This window comes from Schistocerca serialis, chromosome 2 (assembly GCF_023864345.2).
Source record: "Schistocerca serialis cubense isolate TAMUIC-IGC-003099 chromosome 2, iqSchSeri2.2, whole genome shotgun sequence".
Taxonomy (NCBI): domain Eukaryota; kingdom Metazoa; phylum Arthropoda; class Insecta; order Orthoptera; family Acrididae; genus Schistocerca; species Schistocerca serialis.
The window spans coordinates 816,593,589-816,617,519 of NC_064639.1; the positions used below are offsets into that span (position 1 = coordinate 816,593,589).

The following is a 23,931-nucleotide window of genomic DNA, read 5'->3' on the forward strand; positions in this document are numbered from 1 at the left end:
ATAATCACTCATTCTTCTATATTTTTTACAAACATCTGTTCTAAATAATCTGTACACGATGTCCCTAACATTACACTAAGCAGTCCTAAGTAATTGAGCAGATATTCATGCACCTTCACTAATGTCTCAATGGTATGTAATAAAGCTGAAAATGTTTCTATGCTGAATTTCCCACAGTTCTTGGGAGAAACTATTGCAATCATAACATCCCAATTTTGAAACCAAGCAACAAATACTTGAGGTTTTCTTGATTCATGCTAATGGGATGCGCTTATTTGCCTTAAACGAACCCTCTTTTTTAGGATCCTTAAGATTGTCACCTACCAGTTTCTTATGACTTCTAATCACTCTTTAATGCCATCAACATCAATCCCTACTAATTTTGATACTCTTAACTGTTGTGTTCTCGTCAGACAGATGCACAACAAGTACAGTATTTGGATAACAAACCCTGTATGAAAGGCCAGGAGCAAGCTTTACAATGTTAAGTTTTTGTTTTCATATATTTGTCAGGTATGCTTAAAACTACAATGTTTTATGTTGTTTACATCAGACATAGATGGATAACAAATGTATTATTCTTCTCATTCACTTACTTCTAAGGTTTTTGAGTAAGAGCACTAAATCAAAAAGTAGAAAAAATTTTTACTGCTGTCACATGGATTAGCAATGTGAGCATGAGTTGTTGTATCACTGCATAATATTTTATATAGCGTGACATTGATGTTACTATTATCAGTAACGATATATACAACATTACAACAAATTTCGTGACGTATTCTTAGGATAATCACTGTTGTCAGAGTAAAAATTCACCATCTAAGTTTTTGCAGGAGCTAATACCACTATATCCTTGTTATTAGACGAAATTGATTTAATTATGAATGTCTGGACAGTAGAAGCTGCTTCATATCCATCAAATTACTGGCCATCCCTACCAATCTCTTACCTTTGAATGTAATTTTTAGTTTCACAGAAATTGCATCCAGTCGACAGCACACCAAATTATCATATGGTTCAAGGTGTTCAAGCATAGTTTACGAATACTTTTTAAGAGATTCGTTTATTCCAATGTTAATACCGGAGAAATTAAACTTTTTCAAATGGTGTGAATGTGGCATAATAGTAATTTTCAACTCTCGCAAAAATTTATTTCTGGGAATGAAAAGAAAGCATTGTAAGCAGAGATAAACAATACTGAGGAAATCCTCAGCTGCGTATTTATGAACTTAAGACCTAATATTGTATCGTCATCATCTTTACATTTTTCTATGCATTCAGTTAGTAGTTCTGGACTCTACATACATTTTTCTTAAGCTAATTTCTCAACCCGCAATATTTTTAATAGTGATTAATAAATTTTCCGATTTAGCATATGTATTAGATAGAAGTTGTAATTCTAAAATCCGATGAAACGTTTTAGCTTCTATGTTTACATTATCATACACTACAGGGTGATTTAAAAAGAAAAACATATTTCAGTTGTTCATTACAAACTACAAAATATGGAAACACATTCTCATGTAACTAGGTAGAGGATGGTTCAAAGTTTTGATACAGCTGCGCTGTTCTTTGTAGTAACATGGGGACAACATCATAAAAGAAATCATTATGTGTGTTGTAATTTTCGCAAAGTCAATCGGCTGCGCTGTTCAAGTGAAATGTGCATTCCGCCATCGATTCAGCGAGAAGCTGCCTCTGCACAAGTAGATTTACGACTGGCACAAAACAATTTGGAAGTTGTTTGTGCAATGACAAGAGCACTGGTCAGTCATGCACGTCTGGTGAAAATGTAAAGCGCATCCGAGAAGCGTTCGCTCGGAGCCCTCGGAAATCCACGAGGTGGGTAGGGCAAGAACTTCAACGTCCTCAAACGACGGTGTGGCGTGTTCTGGGTCTGTTCACAAAGTTTATGGACCTTTTTTTTGGGGAGGAAACTTGGACAGGAATGTCATGACGCAAAATTCTTGTTTCCTCAATTTCACGAAGATTCCAATGATTTCATTTCTATGAATAACGGCGCCCCGCTTCACTATCACATTGAGTTGCGGCCTTATCTTAACAACATACACGGCGTTGGACTGGAAGAGGTGGACGTTCATTGCATTTCGCTTCTCAGATCACCTGACCCCACACCTTTCGATTTTTCTCTCTGTGGGTACATATAAGTCAGTATTTGTCCCACGTATGGCAGCTGCTATTATAGGTCTGAGAAATGTAATTATTGAAGCTGTCGTTTCAGTAAACAGGGACCTGTTGTTTCGTGTGTGGAATAAAGTGGACTACTGTTTTGATGTTTCTCGAGCAACGCGTAGTGCTCATGTTGAGTGTATGTTACAGTCTGTGTTTGAACATAAAACTTTGAATTCACCAAGCGACATTCGCAATGTGTTTCTATCTGTAACAGTTGGTCTGTAATAAACAACTCAAATCATTTCTTTCTTTTGAATCACCCTGTGTGTAAGTTTCAAAATTATTGTTCAGGGTAAATGATCATTGTGCGTTGTAATTAGCCAATGGTTAAATCCGCCTTGATTTTTCTAATATCATCGAAATTGTAAACTTTGTTTTCTGAGAATCAATTTACATATTTCACGTTTACAGTGAACTTTTCTTCGGACTTCTGAGTGTGTGGAACATCAGGAGAGACAAACAATTAGGTAAATTTGGTAATAAACATGGAACAGCACCACTTTCCAAATCCAGCTTTTTACGAGGGACTAGTAGTATAGAACCTAAAAAAGAATACGCCTTTCTTCAGTATCAATATCCATGTTTGTTGAAATCCATAAAATAATTTGCAAGCTGTTAATAATGAATTAGCATAAGGTAGAGTTGCCCAGATTTTCCAGATAACTGCATCTTCAGGAAAATGCAGGCTGCGAACTCTGTCTTCTTTGTAACTACCAGATCTTCCACCGGATTTTTTGTATCCACATCTTCCTCTTTCTTTCAGGAGAAGGAAAAAACCACTGGCACATAATCCCCTTTACAATAATCGGATTTTCAGCTAGGGACAGACGGCTTCTACGTATAGCACCAATGAAAAAGAACGCGAAACACACACTCGCCTGCACGATTGTCTGACCCATTGAAACAGCTGATAGTGTTCCAGCCAATTCTGCACAAGACCTGTGTTTATCACGAAGGCAGTGCTACCTGACTTTCAAGGACGCCAACGATATTACAAGAAAATGAGCTGCTGATGTCGATATTTTTATTAATCAATAATGGTACCTTTACAAGCTCGTTTCTGAAGAACATTGAAGAGCTTTATTTCCGGACAGGCCTTCAATCGACGCCCATAGACTTATTGCGGAGCTAATACAGATTTACATCGGAGTCGACGAGGTAACGGACGGTGAGTAGAAGGCACTAGAAAACACACAGGAGCAATATGTATTAAGACCACAAAGGGATGTCTTTATCCTGCAGAGGAGACCAAATGACGAATGCTAATGCAGATGAAGTTGTCTGCCTGCCATATGGAGGACCGGTAGTTTTTTGTTGGTAGGAAGGCAGGAACGGGATATACTCAGTCACATGAGGCTAATTGACGAGCTGTATGAACAAGAAGCAGCGTCTCATAGGTCTGAAAATGTGCCAACCGCTGGAAGAGCAGTGTACTGACCCCATGCCCATCTCGGAGTAGCACTTGCAAACTACGTCTTCAATTATTTGCTAGATGTATTCCAATCTCTGTCTTCCTGTACAATTTTTACCCTCTATAATTCCCTCTAGTACCACGGAAGTTATTCCCTGGTGTTTTAACTGATGTCCAACCATCCTACCCCTTCTTGTCAATGTTTCCCGTACATTTTTTTCGCACCTATTCTGCGGGGAATCTCCTTATTCCTTTCCTTATCAGCCCACCTCTCCACCCTTCCATACTGCATCCTAATCACACTGTAAGGCAGAGGATGACATGGCTTCTGGTCAACATCGTGGCCAACATTGTGCCCGATCGTAGAAATTTATTTTTTTACTTACTGGGCGACTTTGATGTGTGGTTCACCCCCATCGCTTTAGAACGATTTTTGAAACTGGGATTCATTAACATTCTTCCTTCGTGAAGTATGACAATTCTGCTCATTGCATATGGATGTGTGAGAGTCCAGAGTTAAATTTATGTTATTGATAATGGACATGGTTAAAAGGAAAATCTGTTCTTGCGAGACATCCTTTACGATGTCCCTCTCCGACGAATAAACCACCTTCAGCAGTTTCCCATATTCTTTTTTCGTAAAAGACTGTAGAATGAGTTAAAATTTAATCCAGGACACAATTTGGAGATCACAAATCGCGCGCTTGCGATTTTCCTTGTCTTTCTGCCTCAATTTCAACCTCGAAAACACGTCTTTGGTGGCTGGGCTTTGAAGCTGCTAGCTACAAGCCTATCGCGAGAGCGTACAGTGACTCAGCAATCTGGATGCCTCCTGTAAAGTCCCGTTAGCTGCAAAAAGAACGACCTGCAGCAAAGCATTGACGTGCCATTATTTGCTGTGCTTGCGGCAGACTTGGAACTGTGAAGTGGAGAGCAGATATAGTAAACTGACACTGTGAACGACTTGCGAGCTGTCGAATGCATGCTGAATCGCAGAGTATATATACAGTATTCCGAAAGTGCAGATACGTTTATCCCGAACGGATTAAGTTATCACAAATGATATCATGTACAGTTTCCCCTTGAATTGATGTAACACAATTTTGCAGAAATTTATGCATCCACATCAGCAAGTTCTTCTCTTTTTTTAGAGTATAGTACCAATTCTCTTGTGGCGAAAGTGTATATTTTTTACGGCAGTTCTGGTGCAATAAGTTGTGATAACTGATATCACTTGTTTATTCTTAGCCCAATTTTTCGCATGGTAGAATCGCTGTCGTCTTAACACTGTGGGACTGTGGAGTGGAGTGGAGTGTACGCTTTAATGATGCAGCCAGACGGTAAAAAATGGGAGCCTGATTCCAAATTCCAGCTCGGACACTTCCCTTACACTGGCAAATAATGATCAAGATGTTTTAACACAGAATACATTCCATTGCGAAGATAAAAAAATAATTCCGCAAACAATCTATATTCCCATCCATCAGTTTTCAGGCATGCAGCGAGAGAAACTTCATTTCATGAACTAATATTTCGGCCGTATACCTTTCGGCCATCTTCCCACCGAGCTGATAGACTGAAGCTATAGTAATTTCATCCGTTACTCTAAACACGCCCTAAAACTAGTAGATTAGTCAATATGAAAAATATCAAACTATATGATTTTAATTAACCTTTCTATGCATTATCCGCTCTTCCAGTTGTACTAGTCAAGGGCATATCCCGAATCTGAGCTGATGCGGGTTAGAGGCGGCGTCCAATTCGTACACCATATGATCAAACGTATCCGGACACCTCTAAGTAACTAGATATCACGAAAGGCGGACCCGCCAGTACAAGAGGAGGCGGAGAAGCAGGAACAGCAGGAGAGCTCTGTGCCTTCGAACGTTGACTATCCACTGGATGCCACGTGAGTATCAGATCCATCGAGGACATTTCAACCCTTCTAAAGCTGTCCATCTCGACTGTTGGTGAAGTGATTGTGACGCGGAAACGTGAAGGAAGAACTACAGCTAAACCAAGACCAGACGGACCTCTAGTACTGACGAAGAGGGGCTATCGGTCATTGCAGGAGGTAGTTGTAAAGAATCGAGTGAAATCGGCGGAAGGAATTGACATTATTTGAATTACTGCGAGCATGTAATGAGAGAACGAACTCATGAAGGTAACGTCTTAGACCTCCTAGAAACAAACAGACGCCGACCGCTGTGGCCGAGCGGTTCTAGGCGCTTCAGTCTGCAACCGCGCCGCTGCTACTGTCGCAGGTTTGAATCCCGCCTCGGGCATGGATGTGTGTGATGTCCTTAGGTTAGTTAGATTTAAGTAGTTCTATGTCTAGGGGACTGATGACCTCAGATGTTAAGTCTCATAGTGCTTAGGGCCATTTGAACAAACAGAACTGAACTTACGAATCAGTTAACGTAGAGGTAGGTATCAGTGGTCATAAGGCTGTGATAGCAACTATGACTACGGATGTTACAAGGAATGTTAAGAAACGTAGAAAAATATTTTTACGTAGGAAGAGTGACAGGTAGGAAGAGTGACAGGATACTAATGGCAGGGTATCTGAGGAGTCAACATCACATATTCGGACTGAAGACGAAAGTATAGAGCGCAAATGGAAAAAATTCAAAAGCATCATTCAGTATGCCTTAGACAGGATCTCCCGAGCAAAGTCTCAACGTGTCGAAAAGACTGTTGTGTTAGAGACTGCTGCGTAAATAAAGAGAACTTCTTCACAGATTCAAGAGAAGTCAAACCCTAGCTGACAAACGAAAGCTGAACGAAGCGAAAGTGAGCGTAAGGAGAGCAATGAGAGAAGCGTGTAATGACTTGCAAAGCAAAATTTCGTCAACTGAGCTGAGTAAAAACACTAAGAAGTTTTGCTCTTACCTAAAATCAGTAAGCGGATCGAAAGCATCTATTCAGTCATTCAGTGACCATACTGGCTGCGAAACGGAAGATAACGGAGAGAATGCTGAAATACTGAATTCGGTCTACCGAAATTGTTCCATTGCGGAAGGTCGTAATACGGTCCCTCCTTTCAATCACTGTGCGAACGTGGGAAAGATGGATACTGAAATAACCGTCACGGAGTAGAAAAGCAACTACAAACGCGGATGACATACCTGTACGATTCTACAAAGATTATGCGAAAGTACTTGTTCCCCTTTTAGCAGCAGTATATCGTAGTTCGTTGGAGTAGCGAAGGGTGCCTAGCGACTGGAAAAAAGTACAGGTCATTCCCGTTTTCAAGAAGGGTCGTGGGACAGATACACATAATTATTGAGGTCGATCTATTATAGAACTATGGAACATGTTTTGTGCTCAAGAATTATGACGTATCTGGGAAACAAGAATGTACTCTGCAAAAATCAACATGGATTACGCAAATACAGTTCGCTTATTTCTTCCATGAAATCCATAGCGCTGTATACTACGACGCTCAAGTTGTTCCCATGTTCCTTGACATCAAAAGGCACTTGACATTTTCCCGCGGTGCTGTTCCGTAAAAAAGATTGAGCTTACCGAGTATCGGACCAGATTTGCAACTGGATTCGAGACTTCCTTGCAGACAGAATTCAATAAGTCTCTCTTAACGGAACGAAATATACAGATGAGAAGGTAATTTCGTGAGTATCCGGAGAAAGTGTGGCTGTTTACAATATATACAAATGATCTAGTAGAAATAATCGGAAGCTCTTTAAGACTGTTCGCAGATGATGCGGTCGTCTATAAGAAAGTAGCAACGCCAGAAGATAGTAGAGATTTGCAGAATGACCTGCAGAGTGTTGGTGAATGGTGCAGGCTGTGGCAGTTGGCCCTGAACGCAAATAAACGCAACATATCGCGCATACACAAGAAAAGAAATCCACTACTGTGCAACTACAGTACTAATGATATATCTACCGTAAAATATCTAGAAGTAACTATCCAGAGCGATCTTAAGTGGAATGACCACACAAAACAAATAGTAGGGAAAGATCCATAGGAAAAATCTTAAGGAAATGTAATTCAGCCACGAAGAAAGTGGCTTGTAAGTCGCTTGTTTGACCTATTATTGAGTACTGTTCGTTAATCTGGGACCCTTACCAGGTAGGACTGATAGAAGATATGCAGGCTGAACATCAACAAAACCGAAAAACTGCAGGGACGGATTTCTGATTGGAAATGGAGGATAAAAGGTCCTGTGAACATGTGTCCGGAAATGCATCATTGCCACGGTAGGTAGTGCTGACGAGTGAGAGTTCCTCTGACTACATGCCGCGCCTGTAGCCCACAGATGACGGTTATGCAGACTGATGACGCTTGTTCAGGTAAAGGTTGCTTTGTCGGTAATGAAGACTGACGGCAGAAATCCTATAATTCTGATGGTCTGGTGCAAAAACCGTCGACAAAATCTTTCCCATTCAGGGTAATCCGCTGCTGGTAATCCTTGCACTCCGTTGCAAAAAAATGGTTCAAATGGCTCTGAGCTGTATGGGACTTAACTGCTGTGGTCATCAGTCCCCTAGAACTTAGAACTACTTAAACCTAACTAACCTAAGGACATCACACACATCCATGCCCGGTCACGCGGCTCCAGACCGTAGCGCCTAGAACCGCACGGCCACTCCGGCCGGCACTCCGTTGTAGGTAATAGGGATAGTAGTGGTTGTCATGTAGGATAGACATAACCGTACTTTGGCTTACACCACGTTGGCGGGCTACCTGCTTGGAGTTTGTACTAGGGTTCGTCTCAGTATCCTGTAGAACGTGGTCCTTCAAATCTAGTGTACGCACAGTCAACCGCCTCTCTGCACGTTCGTCTTCTCAAAGGCGCCATGATCACACAAATGCCCAAAAAGGGTTTGAAATGTTATATGATGTGGTTCGTGTCTGTGAGGGTACTTGTTTGGATATAGCTGTGCTACCTCTCAAGCGTTTCCATCTGCTTGGCAATACACAAACATCATCTCGGCTTCTTCCCGTCATGAATACCGGACCATTTTGCATTACTCTGCGTCAGTTATACAGCCCGCGACACACAAGGAACACACGCCACATAGAGGAACTTTCATCCGTCAGTGCCATCTACCGTGGCAGAGATGCATATCCAGACACATCTTCAAAGAACCTTTTTTCCTCCATCTCCGGCCGGCCGCTGTGGGCGAGCGGTTCTAGGCGCTTCAGTCCGGAACCACGTGGCTGCTTCGGTCGCAGGCTCGAATCCTGCCTCGGGCATGGATGTGTGTGAAGTCCTTAGGTTAGTTAGGTTTAAGTAGTTCTAAGTCTAGGGGACTGATGACTTCAGATGTTAAGTGCCATAGTGTTTAGGGCCATTTAAACCAGTTGAACCTCCATCTGCAGTCCCTGTAGTATATCGATTTCATTAATGTTCAACCTGTAGAAAATATCCAAAGAAGAGCGGCGCGTTTCATCGCAGGATCATTCGGTTGGAACGAGAGCTTTACAGAGATATTCAACGAACTCCAGTTGCAGGCGCTACAAGAGAGGCATTTCGTATCGCTGAGAGGTTTACTATCGAAATTTCGAGAGTGCGGGACAACAGATTACTTCGGACCACATACACCTCGCTAAATGACCACGAGGAGAAAATTCGAGAAATTGAGACGTTCATTCTTCCCACGAGCCGTTCGCGATTGGAACAGGGAAGGGCGGATCAGTTAGTGGTACCAGAAGTATACCCCACCACTCAATGAGATATCTTGCGGAGTATTTATGCAGTTGTAGATGTAGACTACTATCTTCGCTTTCCATGCAGAAAACTGCAACAGGCATTTTTGCTGACTGTATCCATAGCTCGGTTATGAAATTCAGCACTTTGTGGACCAGTAATGGTTAGCCTCATGAACATTTTAAACACGATGTTACAGGAATCATTTTGCTGTTTTCTCCTGGTATAATCTTGTAAGGCGAGGTAACGTAGTGCGAAATGAAAACTTATGTTTGCATAGAACGTAGCCAGGGTACATACATAATATTATACAGCCAGTTCCAAGAACATTTTCACAAGACGCTGAACGCGTGCAGTTTCAGCAAAATAATGGTCATCCCTTACCGTTCGTACGTTCTGAACAGTTACGAAGAGCACCGTTCAAACTGCACTGATTTTCACAGACGCTACACTAGATGTCCACAGCTCATGGTCTCGCGGTAGCGTTCTCGATCTCGGGGTCCCGGGTTCGATTCCCGGCGGGGTCAAGGATTTTCATCTGCCTCGAGATGACTGGGTGTTGTTGTGTCGTCTTCATCATCCATTATTCATCCTCATTACGGTCGGAGGAAGGCAAGGACCTTGCCTAATACGGAGGTGCGGGTCTCCCGCATCGTCCCCTGCGCTCTGTTACGGAGTATGGGACTCCATCATCATCATCACACTAGGTCATTCCGCTCTTTCATCAACCGAATATAATATTGTAGCCGTTCATGGTGCAATTCGAATAACGTAAAGATTTGTACACAAAGGTTTATGGATGTCTGTGAATGTTTGCCGATGACGCTGTAGTCCGTGGAAAAGTGTCTTGTTTAAGTGACTGTAGGAGGACACAGGGTGACTTGAATAGCATTTCTATTTGGTGTGACGAATACCAGCTTGCTATAGATGTGGAAGAATGTAAGTTAATGCAGATGAGTAGAAAAAACAATCCTGTAACGTTCGAATACTGTATTAGTGGTGTGCTGCTTAACACATTCTCCTCGATTAAATATCCAGGCGGAACATAGTAAAGCGACATGAAATGGAAGGAGCACGCGAAGTCGGCTGTTGTGAAGGCGAATGTTCGACTACCGTATACTGCGAGCAGTCGAGGCCAGTGTAGCTCATCCACAAAAGAGACCGCGTACAGAACACTTTTGTGACCTGTTCTTGAGTACTGCTCTAGTATTTGGGATCGCCACTTACGGAAATACCGTACTAGGTGAACTCTAATGGGAATCCCTGGAGTGAAGAATATGCTCCTTTTGTGAAAGATGTAGAAGAAGTTAAGAGAACTGGAATTTCCGACAGACTGCTGAACGATCCTGTTCCCATGAACAAGCATCTCTCGCAGGGATGGCGAAGACGAGAGAATTCATGGCTCATATGGAAGCATATAGCTAGTCGCTTTTCCCTCACTGTAGTTGTGTGTAGAACAGGAACTTGCAATGGTACTAGATACCCTTCGCTAACCACCACATGCTGATTTATGGATACGTATTAAATGACCTGGCCTCTGAAGTCAAAACAAAGACGCTTTAGAATACAGCAAGCTCCAAGTCAAACCACCATAAATTTCACGAAACTTCATTGAAACCGTGAAATGTATTACAGCAGACAAAAAATTCCTAACTCCTATTTTCAGCAGTTATAATACTGATTGTGGTATATTGTTACACGTCCACCTGGAAGCGGAATTCCTTTTTTATCCTCTGTAAAAACTTGGAGCGGATCTTCAGCTACAGATGCAACACGCCGAATTCTGCACGCCACAACATTGCGCGATAAGCATTGTAATGTAGTGGTTTTACACGCTTACCTTCGTTTAGGACAGATGCACTTGCGCCAAACACTGACTCAGCTCTCTGCTTCTGCCGCCACTGCGACGTCAGAGCCGCTACTAAGCCGTGGGCTGTCGCGTTGCTTATGTTTGTTTGACATTGGCAACGAGCTCCCCAGTGCGCGTGCGCAAGTTGGCGACTCCCACCACGAGAGCCTCGCGCGGAAGCAGATAAGCCGGTGCCGGCTGCACCAGTAAAACCGAGATGCTACGGGAAATGACGACTGGGACCAAAATAAAACGTAACGGAATGTGCGTAATTTTACAAAATTATTCAATATCGATCTTTCCAATATCGGCGAACAGTCGCTGGACTAGTCAAAACCACAAAGTACCTAGGAGTGTCTCTTCGGGCCGACCAAATACATCCTCAGGGAATGCAAATGTAAGACTGAGGTTTATTGGAAAAACAAAATGGCTCAAATGGCTCTGAGCACTATGGGACTTAACATCTGTGGTCATCAGTCCCCTAGAACTTAGAACTACTTAAACCTAACTAACCTAAGGACATCACACACATCCATGCCCGAGGCAGGATTCGAACCTGCGACCGTAGCAGTCCCGCGGTTCCGGACTGAGCGCCTAGAACCGCTAGACCACCGCGGCCGGCATTGGAAAAACAGTAACAAGCGCAATTCACTTAGGGAACAGATACCTTACGAAACGCTTGTATCGATCAATTCTTGGTTATTGATTGTTCGGTGCCCAAACGAAGTTGGAATAATGGAAAAGAGATGGATAGAGAATGAGAGAAAGAGAGAGAGAGGGAGAGGGAAAAGGAGCCAACGTGAATCTGAGCATCCTGCTAGCCTCATGTTAACTTCGGTGCACTGACTCGAATACGAACCGCGGAATGTTAATCCGAAAAGCTTCCATTCTAACTTCTCCTCTGACGACCAGCTCCTTTACCTCAACCACCTACGGTCTAACCGACTCAGTTGTTATAAATCTGCCATTTCTGTGCCCCTTGACGTCGACAAAGCGTATGACCTTGTACGGTATTCCAGCCTCCATGCATGTCATACACTTCCTATCAATTGTCCCAGCCTCATTACTCCCTTTCTATCCAACCATTCAGTCTGTGGAACCACAAACTACACTACTCATCCCATCTTCTATCTCGCCATCCCGCTGTAGGTGTGCTTCGAAGCTCTGCCATTCAGGCTGTAGCCGGCATAATTGTCTTGAGAGATTCAGTAACTGTATTGAAAAATGGTTCAAATGGCTCTGAGCACTATGGGACTTAACTTCTGAGGTCATCAGTCCCCTAGAACTTAGCACTACTTAAACCTAACTAACCTAAGGTCATCACAAACATCCATGCCCGAGGCAGGATTCGAACCTGCGACCGTAGAATTGTATTTAAATTTAAGATAATTATCATTTATTGTTTCGTCTCACCTGTACAATTTTAATTACATTACATGTTTCAGTCACTCTGACATGTGGTTCTGAGTAGACAAGACAGGTTGCTGATGGAACTACATAGATCTGAAGATGATGCAGAGTGATTAATACATGTAATATAATTAAAAATGTGCAACTGAGATGGAACATTAAACGAGAATTATCCTAAATATATCTCATTCTATCTCTCATTCATTGTCAGGCGATACCTGTCAATTGGTCCTGAAAACGGTCCTGTATACCATCTAAACTGCTGATATGTTAAGCCACTCCTCCTGTCCACCTCCTCCAGCACTCTGATGGCACAACTTCCCTAGTCCTATATCCCACCCACCAGAAACCCCAACGACCCCCTCATCTCTAGGCTACGTCCTGGTGTGACCAGTGGCTCTCAAAATCAACCATTCGAAGACTCAGGCAATAGTTATTGAATGAACCATTCACAACTCCATGACTTCTACCTCATCACTTTATCTAAACACTAAAATACCTAGGTCTAGCCCTTGACAGTAAACTGACATTGAAACAGTACATAGTAACCAGCCAACGAAATGTCCAACAGACTAAAACTGCTAACCTGTCAAACATAGTGATTGCAACCCCTTCACCATACTCTACATCTACAAAGCCTTAGTCCAACCAGTCCACTCTCGTGACAATATCGCTTGGATATCTGCTCAACCAAAATGTAACCACTCTCTCCAAATCCTCGAACCCCTTGAACTCCACCTTTCTTCTCCCACCCTGTACAGTTGTAGATTTCTTACACTTCCCATAACCTCGGACACCAATCAGCCTCTCGTTTCGCCAAAGCATATTAATCATCATACTCTCCCACACTTGTACCAAGACACCCCATAAACCTTACACATAGACACACTCCAAACCCAATTACAATGGAGCTTTGACCACGTCCCAATACCAAACAATTTAATACACCCAGAGATCTAACAATCCTTCCTGCTTCCTCTCCATGTCAACAGAGCACCACTTTACCCTACCACATTACTTTCCTCCACCTTTTCCAAATGCTTGGTGTTTGGGGGTCCTTCTCAGTCTTTTCCATTCCACATCTTCTCCAAAACATTGTGCCCTCCTCCACCACCAACAACAGCCCACCTCATCTGCTGCTTCAGTTAAGTGAAATGTTCCGTTTTTATGAAGATTATTGTCAATTTTCTGTGTTTCGAAAAGGACAACAAAATTTCACTTGACATCTGAGTCTTGCCTCAGTGGTAACCCGGTTCTCATCAGATCACCAACGTTAAGCGCCGGCATGCTTGAATGGGTGATCAACCAGGTCTACCAAGTGCCGTTGCCAAGTGGGGTGCACTCAGATCTTGTGAGGCAAATCGAGAAGCTGCTTGACTGAGCAGTAACAACTCCGACCTTGTAAATTGACAATGGATGGGAGAGCGGTGTGCTGACCAAATGCCCCTCCATATCTGCATCCAGTAACACATGTGGCCTGAGGATGACAGGGTGGTTGGTTGGTACCGTTGGGCTTTCGAGGCCTCTACGGACAGATTGTAGTATAGTTTACGTACAACCACCTATTTCAACAATTTTAAAAACACTTATATGTTTTGTACGTTAATTTTTTTTGGAAACTGCACTGGTGCACCAAAACATTACCACCTGCTTGATGTGTCGTTCGACGATGTTTGGAACACAATACAGCAGCGATTCTGCGTCGCTGGTAAGTTTCCTGAGGTGTGTGACACCAGATGCCTACACACCAGTCATGCAGTTTTCGTAAACTATGTGCTGGTGGAATTTACACATGGGGCTGGCGCCCGACAGCGGGTTAGGTGCAGATCAGGCGATTTTCGTGGCTAAGGCATCAACGTGAGTTGACTATCATGCTGTTCAAATCAATGTAACACAATTCTGATCTTCTAACGTGGACAGTTATCCTGCCGGAAGATGCGCGTTGGTGTCGGGATATTAATCACGAGGGATGCATGTGTTGCACAATAATGTTCACATAGTAGATAGATGCTGCCTACAGGAAAATTAGAGACCTTTGGAGAAAAGAGAACCACTTGCATGAATATCAAGAGCTCAGATGGAAACCCAGTCCTAAGCAAAGAAGAGAAAGCAGAAATGTGGAAGGAGTATATAGAGGGTCTATACAAGGGCGAGGTACTTGAGGACAATATTATGGAAATGAAAGAAGCTGTAAATGAAGATGAAATGGGAGATATGATACTGCGTGAAGAGTTTGACAGAGCACTGAAAGACCGAAGTCAAAACAAGGTCCCGGGAGTAGACAATATTCCATTAGAACTACTGACAGTCTTGGGAGAGCCAGTCCTGACAAAACTCTACCATCTGGTGAGTAAAATGAATGAGACAGGCGAAATACCCTCAGACTTCAAGAAGAATATAATAATTCCAATCCCAAAGAAAGCAGGTGTTGACAGATGTGAAAATTACCGAACTATCAGTTTAATAAGTCACGGCTGCAAAATACTAACACGAATTCTTTACAGACGAATGGAAAAACTGGTAGAAGCCGACCTCTGGGAAGATCAGTTTGGATTCCGTAGAAATGTTGGAACATGTGAGGCGATACTGACCCTACGACTTATCTTAGAAAATAGAGCAAGGAAAGGCAAACCTACGTTTCTAGCATTTGTAGACTTAGAGAAAGCTTTTGACAATGTTGACTGGAATACTCTCTTTCAAATTCTAAAGGTGGCAGCTGTAAAATACAGGGAGCGAAAGGCTATTTACAATTTGTACCGAAACCAGATGGCAGTTATAAGAGTCGAGGGACATGAAAGGGAAACAGTGGTTGGGAAGGGAGTGAGACAGGGTTGTAGCCTGTCCCCGATGTTATTCAATCTGTATATTGAGCAAGCAGTAAAGGAATCAAAAGAAAAATTCGGAGTTGGTATTAAAATCCATGGAGAAGAAATAAAAACTTTAAGGTTCGCCGATTACATTGTAATTCTGTCAGAGGCAGCAAAGGACTTGGGAGAGCAGTTGAACGGAATGGACAGTGTCTTGAAAGGAGGATATAAGATGAACATCAACAAAAGCAAAACGAGGATAATGGAATGTATTCGAATTAACTCGGGTGATGCTGAGGGAATTAGATTAGGGAATGAGACACTTAAAGTAGTAAATGAGTTTTGCTATTTGGGGAGCAAAATAACTGATGATGGTCGAAGTAGAGAGGATATAAAATGTAGACTGGCAATGGCAAGGAAAGCGTTTCTGAAGAAGAGAAATTTGTTAACATCGAGTATAGATTTGTCAGGAAGTCGTTTCCGAGAGTATGTGTATGGAGTGTAGCCATGTATGGAAGTGAAACATGGACGATAAATAGTTCGGACAAGAAGAGAATAGAAGCTTTCAAAATGTGATGCTACAGAAGAATGCTGAAGATTAGATGGGTTGATCACATAACTAATGAGGAGATATTGAGTAGAATTGGGGAGAAGAAGGGATCGATTGGTAGGACATGTTCTGAGGCATCAAGGGATCACCAATTTAGTATTGGAGGGTAGCGTGGAGGGTAAAAATCGTAGAGGGAGACCAAGAGATGAATACACTAAGCAGATTCTGAAGTATGTAGGCTGCAGTAAGTACTGGGAGATGAAGCAGCTTGTACAGGATAGAGCAGCATGGAGAACTGCATCAAACCAGTCTCAGGACTGAAGAGCACAACAACAACAGCATGCAACACAGTTGCCATGGTGCCTTCGATTACTCCCACAGATGCCAAGGTAGCCCAGGTGACTATCTTTCATAGAATTACACTGCCCTCACTGGATTACTTCTGTAGGCCAGTCTATATTTCGAGCAACCTTTCGTCTGGATGATGACGTATCTGGGCAGGACCATCGACCTGGTGTAAAAAGAAATCTCTATTGATCCACGGTCCACTCTCAACTATCTCATGCCCACAGCAGTTGTCGCGGACGTTGTCATTGGGTCAACATGAGAACAGGACGATATCGTCTGCTGCGGAGTTCGATGTTCAAAAACGTGCACTGGACGGGCGAAGGAATGAAATACTAATAGAGGGAAAAAATTTGGTCCGAGATATTGTTCTGGATCCTTACTGTGTAGAATAGCAATGCTGCCGTGTCCATAATCGTGTTACATTGGATTGCACAGGATGATGGACCAACGTGTGGACAGCGCATTGATAACATTGACATGTTATTCTCCACGACAATTGGCGCTGGTGTGGTAGTTTTCATGAATCTTCACATCAACATTACACAGTTGACGTGATAGGCCTTGGAAAGCCTATTTGACACATAACTTCGACATGAATTGCTCAGTGTGTCTCACCTGGATGACATAGCTACTGTTGAATGAGGAAAGAGTTAGTGACTTGGCAACCTAATCACATTTGTTTCTCACGTGGCCTTTGCAAGACAACTACATAATTTTTCAAATGAAAACGTTGCGCGTTAGGGGTTGTACAATTTTCAATTTATTAGCTGATTGCCAGTTTCGATTTCTTAGCCTATGTCAAGCAACATTCAGGTATTCAAATAAGTTACGGTAAGGCAGGCAGGTGATGTCGTCGACAAGCGCCTATATTTCGACTGGACCACACCCTGCTGTTTTCAAAGCAAAACTGTAGCAAGTGAAATGAAATGAAATTCAAATGGTTCAAATGGCTCTGAGCGAACTAACCTAAGGACATCACACGCATCCATGCCCGAGGCAGGATTCGAACCTGCGACCGTAGAGGTCGCGCGGTTCCAGACTGAAGCGCCTAGAACCGCTCGGCCTCTTCGGCCGGCTGAAATGAAATGATCGTGTGGCATTGTTGACCGGGAGGTCCCAGTCGGGTTCGGCCGCCAAGTGCAAGTCTTATTTCAGTCGGCCGATCATGAGCATGAAATAATGATGACAACACCACACCTCGTCCCCGAGCGGAGAAAATCTCAATCCCGGTCGCGAATCGAACCCGAGCCCAGCGCATGGGAGGCAAGCACGTTACCACCCAGCTAAGCAGGCGGACACTGCAGCATGTCAGCACTGTGCAAGGGAATGTAAAAGCTCCTTTTTTCAGAGAAACTCCGGAAAGATAATACACACAGTGCAAACACTAGCGCCATCACAAATCAAAGGTGACCGTCACTAGAAGTTATCGTTAGTGAATTTAATAATCAGCGGGTGAGGCAGCATAAGCTCTGTTCCTCTGTTTTTTAACAAAGGGGAGAGCAGGATTCCATGTAGAATTTAAACAAAAAGCACCATCTCTAATTGTAAGGTTACTTGCAAATTTAATTTCAAAGCTTTCTTAACAGCACTACTCAGATAGCTGGAAGTTCATGCCAGAACCTCCGTGTCGTTATATTCCATAGGGTAACCAGTGCCAAGACAATGTTCTGCAAAGGCAGATCTGCTCGGCTGTTGTAAGCGTGTGTGCTGCTTATGCTCAGTACACCAGTCCTCCACAGTCCTGATAGTCTGACCAGTATACGAATACGACATGTCACAACTACAAGGAATCCGATAGGCACGTGTTGACTTCCACTTACTTTCTATTCGATGACCAGTACTACGAGCAGACAAATGGAGTTGCGATGGGAACTTCTGACGACGGTCGTCTTTGATTTATGATGCGGCTGACTTTAGGGTGGGCATCCCACTGCCTATGTGGAAAGTAACGGGAAACTACCACAATACGTTCCCAAACAGTACATGGTATGTCTCTCCATGTGAAAGATTCCGGAGTAAGACCGGAGAGCCTGGAGAACTACCATGTGAAATCCTGCCTTTTGACAGAACACTGGTGATGATGATGATGGTGATGATGATGATGGTGATGATGATGAAGTGTTTACAGTGTGTGTTTTAAGTTCCTCTGAAAACCGAGGTTTTCAATTCCCTTGCAGAGCGCTTACTTGCTGCAGTTTTGCCTTGAAAATGGCAGGGTCTGCTCCTATCGAAATATCGGCGGTTGTCGTCGACGTCACACGGCTGCTTACCCGTAAGTTACTTGAACAGTGTATAAGCCGCGAGAAGCTCATGTCTGACGTTCAGGTAACCTACGTGCAACACATCGCAACAGATGTGAAGTGCAAATCAATCTGCCAGCCCACATATGGAACCACTAACATTTTCTGTGTTAAACAGGGACAGAATATTTATAATAAATGTGGAAGAACCACTTATAATGTAAGTGCGTTTTTAGCATTCAACCACTGAGAATCCGTATCACTTCATGCTTGAACATCAACTTATTATCGCAATATGTCTACATCCAGACTCTGCAGAATCTGCAGGCACCACGTATGGGCTAGTAGATTTATTTTTACGCTACATTTGTTGTGACATATTGTAGAGACATTATCTGAATATCACTTGATTATGCCTATAAAATCTAAATTGGCCAAGAACAAATAAACTTAAAATTTTGCATCCCATAACGGAAAACGTTTTCATTCGAAAATCATACCGAGGCTGTGGACCTGTGTGCAAACAAAATTATCAACATAAGAATATATGATGGTGTGTAGTCATGTGATCTACAGTCAGTCAAAGAAAAACACCATCTTCATCCCGTTGGTTCTATTTCTCATTCGAGTAGAGTCATTTTATTGTTGTTGCATCTGATTTTGGCTTATATTTCGTCCACCCGAGTATTTCAGGAGCCTGTTGCTCTTAGATAAGTAGCACGTGTGAAGCGCCCAGATGCAACAACTGTGGATTTTGGTCTCTTCGAGCCAGGAACTAGCTTAGTGCCGTCACATTCTGTAGACAAATGCGTTTCATTCCGTCTGGCAATAGTGCAGATTTGAGTGGAATGCCATCGCTCCGATGCTGGTGAAACCAAGAAAAGTTTTGGTGGCGATACATCATAATTGATCGATCCTAAAACAAGAAGGATCCTTGATACGTAAAATGCGAAAAATACGGACTCTACCACAGATATGTACATATGATACTCACCTTGACATGGTGTAGCAAACATCGCTATGCACCTATTAATGTTAGGGCAACAGCCCTCTGATGTCGGTGAAGCCGAGAATGGAGTGGATGGCACAGTATCATAATTGTTCAGTTCTAATGCAAAAATTTCACTGGATAAGTAAAAACGCTAATGCTACAGACAATAACACAGACATGTTTATACGATACTCACCCTGGGGTTGTGTCACTAAATCATTGTCGAGAATGTTAATTCTATGCTGGTGGAGCTGAGAACAGGCTAGGTGGCAATACATTACAACTGATCGATATTAAGACAACAAGCACGACAGTGGGAATGTAAAATGCGAAAAATACAGACACTAACGCATACATGTATACAGGGTGTTCAAAATTCCCGTTACAAACTTCTAGGACTTGTAGAGGATAGTGAGAACATAATATTTTGATGAGAACTCATGTTCAGAAACGTACTGTTTCCGTCCTATGACAGTTTCAGTTATGATATGTAACGCATCCTTTCACTCAAGCTAAGTGATCCTGCATGCTTGTGATCTTTCTGCAAAACGGATTGGATCCTTTCTTGTATACTCAAGCTGTAACTACGGTATTTTGTAAGTATGGGTGAATATAATTATGGAATTAAGGAAATTTATGCTTCGGCTAGCGTAAATTGTAATGGATGTAAAATAAGCTTAAGTATGTTCATATATTTGTAATAATTCAGCAATTAAATAAATATTTCAAATTAATTATGTCTTGAAATAGCATATTGACGAAATCTCAAGTTCTTATCGTATTTCGTACAAATTAGCATTTTGTAATTATTAAGCAGAATTTATTCAACTTAAGGTATCCCAATTATTCTTGATTTTTTATTTTTAAATATGAGCATGAGATTGGTTATTTTTATTAGTTAAATATCACACACAACTGTTAGTACTTGGATTATTAGAGGTATCACTTCTTATCATTAACTAAAAGTAAATGAATTAAATATTTCACACATGCCACTTTTTAGTTTTCAGAACAAAAATTATTTTTGTCAGAAAATGCACACAATACTATCGAGTGCATAAGATGATCACTTCACTTCTTAGTTTATTCTACTCTTTTTTACCTTTTATTGTTTGAAGTGAAGGTCAGTAGACTTGTAGGGTGCTGTAAAGCGTTTAATTTGTGTTTTTGTAATCTCAAGGAAATTTGTAACGAGATTCTCGCCTCGCGAGAGATTCAGAATGATTTAATTTAATCTCGTGAGAATCGCGTTGGAACGTAAGAAAAAAATGTAGTAAAAAACTCCACGATAAAGGATGACAGCCAAAAACAGTTGCAGGAAAACTGTCATCCTTTATCGTGAAGAATTTCAACAGTTGCTGTTGCAGCCATGTTTAAAATCTTGAAAGTAGTAAAAACCATCTATAACATTTATAAATTGGGAATTTGTGATTTCCACTACAAAATGAAAGTAGAAATGCTAAATTAAACAATTATTACTTAACAAAATAAGTTTTTGTACTGAAATCTAACATTTTGTGAACAATTCTCACAGTTTTGAACATAACGAATAATTGTGCCGCATTTCGGCGAAATACTTGGAAATTACAATAATCTTAGCTCAACTCTGGAGCGAAAGAATAAAGTATTCATAATAAGATCCTCTCAGTAGTCGCAATTGGCGACAATAATGGAATGATGAAACAAATTCCTAGCAGGAAATTCAAGTTTAGTTCATTTGAACAAAATGGAAGAATGTAGGAGCCTGTTAGCGTAAGACGCTGTCGGAAAGGCACGTGTTAAAAAAAAAAAAAAAAAAAAAAAGAGAGAGAGAGAGAGAGAGAGAGAGAGAGGCAAGAAAAGACTGGCGTGCATTCTTATATAGAACAAAACACAAATAATAACGATGCGCCGCTCACTTAATTCTGAGAATACATATTCGCCGACTTCCAGCGCATTTCATTGACTTATTGCTTAAATTATATCGTTAAATCTTAATACTTCGATGAAAAAGAAAATATGTTATTACGTCGCGGGCAGGGCACAATATTATACTTGGAAGCTGTGCCCTCAATTTGCGTCAGAAAATGTGATTTCAACATGATGGTGCACAACATCAGTTCTCACATGCGGTTCAGAGAGATCTCAGCAGACTTTATAGTGAAGGATGGATAGGCCGAGATGGTCCAACGGTGTGGTCTCCACGTCGACCCGTTCTTGTAATGCTTCAATACTGTTGTGTACATATGTTGTTGTTGTGGTCTTCAGTCCTGAGACTGATTTGATGCAGCTCTCCATGCTACTCTATCTTGTGCAAGCTTCTTCATCTCCCAGTACTTACTGCTACCTACAACCTTCTGAATCTGCTTAGTGAATTCATCTCTTGGTCTCCCTCGACGATTTTTACCCTCCACGCTGCCCTCCAATGCTGAATCTGTGATCCTTTGATGCCTCAGAACATGTCCTACCAACCGGTCCCTTCTTCTTGTCAAGTTGTGCCCTAAACTCCTCTTCTCCCCAATTCTATTCAATACCTCCTCATTAGTTATGTGATCTACCCATCTAATCTTCAGCATTCCTCTGTTGCACCGCATTTCAAAAGCTTCTATTCTCTTCTTGTCCAAACTATTTATCGTACATGTTTCACTTCCATACAAGGCTACACTCCATACATATACTTTCAGAAAAGACTTCCTGACACTTATATCTATACTCGATGTTAACAAATTTCTCTTCTTCAGAAACGCTTTCCTTGCCATTGCCAGTCTACATTTTATATCCTCTCTACTTCGACCATCATCAGTTATTTTGCTCCCCAAATAGCAAAACTCCTTTACCACTTTAAGTGTCTCATTCCCTAATCTAATTCCCTCAGCATCACCCGAGTTAATTCGAATACATTCCATTATCCTCGTTTTGCTTTTGTTGATGATCATCTTATATCCTCCTTTCAATACACTGTCCATTCCGTTCAACTGCTCTCCCAAGTCCTTTGCTGCCTCTGACAGAATTACAATGTAATCGGCGAACCTTAAAGTTTTTATTTCTTCTCCATGGATTTTAATACCAACTCAAATTTTTCTTCTGATTCCTTTACTGCTTGCTCAATATACAGATTGAATAACATCGGGGACAGGCTACAACCCTGTCTCACTCCCTTCCCAACCACTGTTTCCCTTGCATGTCCCTCGACTCTTATAACTGCCATCTGTTTTCTGTACAAATTGTAAATAGCCTTTCGCTCCCTGTATTTTACCCCTGCCATCTTTAGAATTTGAAAGAGAGTATTCCAGTCAACATTGTCAAAAGCTTTCTCTAAGTCTACAAATGCTAGAAACGTAGGTTTGCCTTTCCTTAATCAAGCTTCTAAGATAAGTCGTAAGCTCAGTATTGCCTCACGTGTTCCAATATTTCTACGGAATCCAAAATGATCTTCCCCAAGGTCGGCTTCTACTAGTTTTTCCATTCGTCTGTAAAGAATTCGCGTTAGTATTTTGCAGCTGTGACTTATTAAACTGATAGTTCGGTAATTTTCACTTCTGTCAACACCTGCTTTCTTTGGGATTGGAATTATTATATTCTTCTTGAAGTCTGAGGGTACTTCACCTATCTCATACATCTTCCTCACCAGATGGTAGAGTTTTGTCAGGACTGGCTCTCCCAAGGTCGTCAGTAGTTCTAATGGAATGTTGTCTACTCCCAGGGGCCTTGTTTCGATTCAGGTCTTTCAGTGCTCTGTCAAACTCTTCACGCAGTATTGTATCTCCCATTTCGTCTTCATCTACATTCTCTTCCATTTCCAAAATATTGTCCTCAAGAACATCGCCCTTGTATAGACCCTCTATATACTCCTTCCACCATTCTGCTTTTCTTTCTTTGCTTAGAACTGGATTTCCATCTGAGCTCTTGATATTCTTACAAGTGGTTCTCTTTTCTCCAAAGGTCTCTTTAATTTTCCTATAGGCAGTATCTATCTTACTCCTAGTGAGATAAGCCTCTACATCCTTACATTTGTCCCCTAGCCATCCCTGCTTAGCCATTTTGCACTTCCTGTCGATATCATTTTTGAGACGTTTGTATTCCTTTTTGCCTGCTTCATTTACTGCATTTTTATATTTTCTCCTTTCAGCAATTAATTTCAATATTTCTTCTGTTACCCAAGGGTTTCTACTAGCCCTCGTCTTTTTACCTATTTGATCCTCTGCTGCCTTCAGTATTTCATCCGTCAAAGCTACCCATTCTTCTTCTACTGTATTTCTTTCCCCCATTCCTGTCAATTGTTCCATTATGCTCTCCCTGAAACGTGGTACAACCTCTGGTTTAACCAGTTTGTCCAGGTCCCATCTCCTTAAATTCCCACCTTTCTGCTGTTTCTTCAGTTTTAATCTACAGTTTATAACCAATAGATTGTGGTCAGAGTCCACATCTGCCCCTGAAAATGTCTTTCAATTTAATACCTGGTTCCTAAATCTCTGT

General features: G+C 41.9%; 1 protein-coding gene across 1 annotated transcript in view; it reads right to left on the reverse strand.

The window, feature by feature from the left end:
- LOC126458057 (probable multidrug resistance-associated protein lethal(2)03659) overlaps positions 1–11,222 on the reverse strand; it is a 289,235-nt gene extending 278,013 nt beyond the window's left edge. The window contains exon 1 of the mRNA XM_050094855.1: positions 11,122–11,222. The gene's annotated coding sequence lies outside the window, so the exon portion shown is untranslated. The remainder of the gene's footprint in view (positions 1–11,121) is intronic.
- Positions 11,223–23,931: the final 12,709 nt, after the last annotated feature.